The sequence below is a fragment of the Schistocerca piceifrons genome, unplaced genomic scaffold (assembly GCF_021461385.2).
Source record: "Schistocerca piceifrons isolate TAMUIC-IGC-003096 unplaced genomic scaffold, iqSchPice1.1 HiC_scaffold_943, whole genome shotgun sequence".
Taxonomy (NCBI): Eukaryota; Metazoa; Arthropoda; class Insecta; order Orthoptera; family Acrididae; genus Schistocerca; species Schistocerca piceifrons.
The window spans coordinates 865,001-870,000 of record NW_025729216.1 but is presented as its reverse complement, the minus strand read 5'-3'; the positions used below and the strand labels follow the sequence as shown (position 1 = coordinate 870,000).

The 5,000-nt window shown below is 53.9% G+C and overlaps 1 non-coding gene across 1 annotated transcript in view; it reads right to left on the bottom strand.

The window, feature by feature from the left end:
- LOC124772815 overlaps positions 1-1,554 on the bottom strand; it is a 1,909-nt gene extending 355 nt beyond the window's left edge. The window contains exon 1 of the ribosomal RNA XR_007014275.1: positions 1-1,554. This exon is cut by the window's left edge and continues 355 nt beyond it. This is a non-coding gene — a ribosomal RNA (small subunit ribosomal RNA).
- Between the last annotated feature and the right edge of the window lie 3,446 nt (positions 1,555-5,000).

Sequence of the window (5,000 nt, the reverse complement as noted above, 5' to 3'; positions counted from 1 at the left end):
ATCTAAGGGCATCACAGACCTGTTATTGCTCAATCTCGTGCGGCTAGAAGCCGCCTGTCCCTCTAAGAAGAAAAGTAATCGCTGACAGCACGAAGGATGTCACGCGACTAGTTAGCAGGCTAGAGTCTCGTTCGTTATCGGAATTAACCAGACAAATCGCTCCACCAACTAAGAACGGCCATGCACCACCACCCACCGAATCAAGAAAGAGCTATCAATCTGTCAATCCTTCCGGTGTCCGGGCCTGGTGAGGTTTCCCGTGTTGAGTCAAATTAAGCCGCAGGCTCCACTCCTGGTGGTGCCCTTCCGTCAATTCCTTTAAGTTTCAGCTTTGCAACCATACTTCCCCCGGAACCCAAAAGCTTTGGTTTCCCGGAGGCTGCCCGCCGAGTCATCGGAGGAACTGCGGCGGATCGCTGGCTGGCATCGTTTATGGTTAGAACTAGGGCGGTATCTGATCGCCTTCGAACCTCTAACTTTCGTTCTTGATTAATGAAAACATACTTGGCAAATGCTTTCGCTTCTGTTCGTCTTGCGACGATCCAAGAATTTCACCTCTAACGTCGCAATACGAATGCCCCCGCCTGTCCCTATTAATCATTACCTCGGGTTCCGAAAACCAACAAAATAGAACCGAGGTCCTATTCCATTATTCCATGCACACAGTATTCAGGCGGGCTTGCCTGCTTTAAGCACTCTAATTTGTTCAAAGTAAACGTGCCGGCCCACCGAGACACTCAATAAAGAGCACCCTGGTAGGATTTCAACGGGGTCCGCCTCGGGACGCACGAGCACGCACGGGGCGGTCGCACGCCTTCAGCTCGCCCCACCGGCAGGACGTCCCACGATACATGCCAGTTAAACACCGACGGGCGGTGAACCAACAGCGTGGGACACAAATCCAACTACGAGCTTTTTAACCGCAACAACTTTAATATACGCTATTGGAGCTGGAATTACCGCGGCTGCTGGCACCAGACTTGCCCTCCAATAGATACTCGTTAAAGGATTTAAAGTGTACTCATTCCGATTACGGGGCCTCGGATGAGTCCCGTATCGTTATTTTTCGTCACTACCTCCCCGTGCCGGGAGTGGGTAATTTGCGCGCCTGCTGCCTTCCTTGGATGTGGTAGCCGTTTCTCAGGCTCCCTCTCCGGAATCGAACCCTGATTCCCCGTTACCCGTTACAACCATGGTAGGCGCAGAACCTACCATCGACAGTTGATAAGGCAGACATTTGAAAGATGCGTCGCCGGTACGAGGACCGTGCGATCAGCCCAAAGTTATTCAGAGTCACCAAGGCAAACGGACCGGACGAGCCGACCGATTGGTTTTGATCTAATAAAAGCGTCCCTTCCATCTCTGGTCGGGACTCTGTTTGCATGTATTAGCTCTAGAATTACCACAGTTATCCAAGTAACGTGGGTACGATCTAAGGAACCATAACTGATTTAATGAGCCATTCGCGGTTTCACCTTAATGCGGCTTGTACTGAGACATGCATGGCTTAATCTTTGAGACAAGCATATGACTACTGGCAGGATCAACCAGGGAGCTGCGTCAACTAGAGCTGAGCAGCCGGCCGCCCGGGAGTGTGTCCCGGGGGCCCGCGCGAACACGCAAGCGTCCGCTCAATCATTCTGCAAACAGGAGGAGGCTGAGCTCCCCTGCACAATACACCTCGAAACCCTCTCAGGTCCCGGCGGCGCGCAGCGCCGTCCCAAGTACTTGGTCGGGTTCGAGAGAGGCGCAATCGCCCGGAGTTAGGCGAGTAGACGCTTTCGGTGCGACCACCCGTGCTCCCAACTGAGCTTGCCGCTGCCGACAGAGGCCCGGGAGCGTGCTGTCGTGGCATTGCCGGCGGGAGACAACACGCGCCACCTACGGTGACCGGCAGCTCCAACGCCAGCGCCACAGAAGGACAAAAGCCCCACTTGGGTGCCGAAGCGAACTCTCCCAGCACAGCGCACGCGCCAACACATCCGCACAGCTGCGATACAAACCACAAGCGAGAACCGCTGGGGCGACCGAGCAGCAGACGGCGTCGCGGCGCCGAGCGCCGGGCGGCGGCGCATCCTCAACGCACACAGTCCTCAATCGGACCAGCACACTGAAGATGTCCACCGCGCTTCGCACCGGGCCCGCGAGGACCTACTTTGGCCGCACGGCGCCGCGCGCAGGGTGCGCCGGCGCGCAGCTGCGACGCCTGCCGCGTCCGTCGGCCGGCGCGCCTGCCACTGGCCGCCCCCACCAGCCGGCTGTAGCGCGTGCGCCCACGCACCGCGCGGCCAGCACGCCGGGAGGCGCCCCCTCACCGGCCGGGGACGGTCCCACCCAGCCACCGCCGCGTATCGCTTCACAAACAGATGCCGTTCAGTTTCGTCGGCATGGTGGGTATCGCTGGAACAACCAGTTAGTACCTCAACCTATCGTCGCCATCACCGATTCACCCCTAGCGAGAACAACCGCACCACAACAGGTTACCATTTCTTCATTTGCGTAACTTCACCAGAAAACGCAGGCGTCCATCGCCATTTGCAACTTCAACGATTATTGCATGCCTGTGTCAGGTGTCACGCCACACTACGTCTGCCCACATACACGCAACAAAATGTGCACGCCTAGACAATACGTGGAAGGTGGCCCCCGTACGTATGCGATGTCCATTGCTCGAACGACTGTCAACCGGCCTCTGTAGCATGTCGCAGATATGGAACGCGGTGCACCATGCCATCACGGTGTGTGAGGAGAGACGACTAGGTCCGAATACATCAACAGACAGCTCATGCTGATCGCCATCCACGGCGTCCGTTCCTCCCACACGTCTCTATGGCGTACCACACTGCAATCCAGCTCTCATAGGGAGACGACACGTAGCTGCGTGCACAATATTTGCACTGTATGGTCCGCCGTTTTTGGGCGCAGTCGTTGTACGGTCACACATGTGCCACGATGTATCATTCAGTACATAAGGACGAATGTGCAGTACAGATTGTGGTTCACGCGTACGACATCAGCGGACAGTTGACACAGGCCGCACCACAACGTAGCCTGCGTACGTCGCATGCGAAGGGCATTGAACATGCAAACTTGTCACCAACCAGCTTGCGAAGGCAGGGGGCAAGGTGGGGACGTGGGGACGTGGGGAGGGGTGGGGGGGGGCGGCATGTACGTCCTGCTGCCATCCACATTACAGTGTACAGCAGGAGCATGTGGAAAGTCAGCAAGACTTGCAAGGTGTTTAACATGAAGCGATACACAGGGGAGCGGGCAGTGCGAGTAGCGAACTATATTGCGAGGGTTGCGGGTGGGCAACACTACACTAATTGAACGAGTCGTATAACAATTACAGAGCAGGTTTAGGCGACAACGTGGGTTACGTTAGCGGACAACGTGGGTTAGGTTAGGGGACAACATGGGTTAGGTTAGGGGACAACATGGGTTAGGTTAGGGGACAACATGGGTTAGGTTAAGGCACAACATGGGTTAGGTTAGGGGACAACATGGGTTAGGTTAGGGGACAACATGGGTTAGGTTAGGGGACAACATGGGTTAGGTTAGGGGACAACATGGGTTAGGTTAGGGGACAACATGGGTTAGGTTAGGGGACAACATGGGTTAGGTTAGGGGACAACATGGGTTAGGTTAGGGGACAACATGGGTTAGGTTAGGGGACAACATGGGTTAGGTTAGGGGACAACATGGGTTAGGTTAGGGTACAACATGGGTTAGGTTAAGGTACAACATGGGTTAGGTTAAGGTACAACATGGGTTAGGTTAAGGTACAACATGGGTTAGGTTAAGGCACAACATGGGTTAGGTTAAGGCACAACATGGGTTAGGTTAAGGCACAACATGGGTTAGGTTAAGGCACAACATGGGTTAGGTTAAGGCTCAACATGGGTTAGGTTAAGGCACAACATGGGTTAGGTTAAGGCACAACATGGGTTAGGTTAAGGCACAACATGGGTTAGGTTAAGGCACAACATGGGTTAGGTTAAGGCACAACATGGGTTAGGTTAAGGCACAACATGGGTTAGGTTAAGGCACAACATAGGTTAGGTTAAGGTACAACATAGGTTAGGTTAGGTTACACGTTGTTGTAAGGAAAGGTGTAGGGGGGGGGGGGGCGGGGGCGGCACGTTCGTTGATAGTGATTATAGTAAGTGAATGCTTGTGACATGATGAGATTTGTCACGTCAGGATGCACCTTTGGCTTATTAGAGGCGGCGCTCCAATTCTATGCTTGTGTCAGACCTGTGTCTTTGACTCAGGTCATTGTTTGTGGGCTGTGACAGGAGGTACTATTGTGATGTTGGGTGCACCGTTGTATAGGACATGTGTGGGTATTGGTGCCTTATCTGCGCAATGGTGGATGTCGAAAGGGGGGGATATTCTATTTTCCGCATGGACCTCCTGGTCTGGTTGTGATAGTGTGGATTGTGTAATGTGGCGGAGAGGATGCACTGGATGTTGTTCCATGCTGGTGCTTACATATTGTATGTGCGCCCGTTAGAAGCAGAGAGTGGTGCGTGATGAGAGTGTCTGGCTGACGTGTGGTTCCCATTGTGGGCACACTCTTTCAGCATGTATACGGACAGTTGTATATATATTCTGTAATTTGATGGCTCTGCATTGATTACTAATCAGCGCCGTGTGTACGGGTAATCTGGTTCCAGTCCAAAATGTTCCATCTGTGTACATTAGTGACAAAGACTCCCCCCATGCAGTGGGGCTCGGTCTGTTATAACTCTTCCGCGTAATATATTTGCCCCACGTTTTTGCGACTGCGAGTGCGAGTGCGAGTGCGAGTGCAACGCGAATGGGGACCGACATGCTGATGGCTCGGTATCGGACGCCGTACAGTGAGCAACGCGATCGCGTCTCTCGCTCGTAAGTGGTACAGGTCGCGGCTCATGTATAGGGACAGCGGGAATGTCGCATATTGGAAATAACTCTTCATGAAACGCAAGTTATAGGGGTGGATTGCACTTTACGAG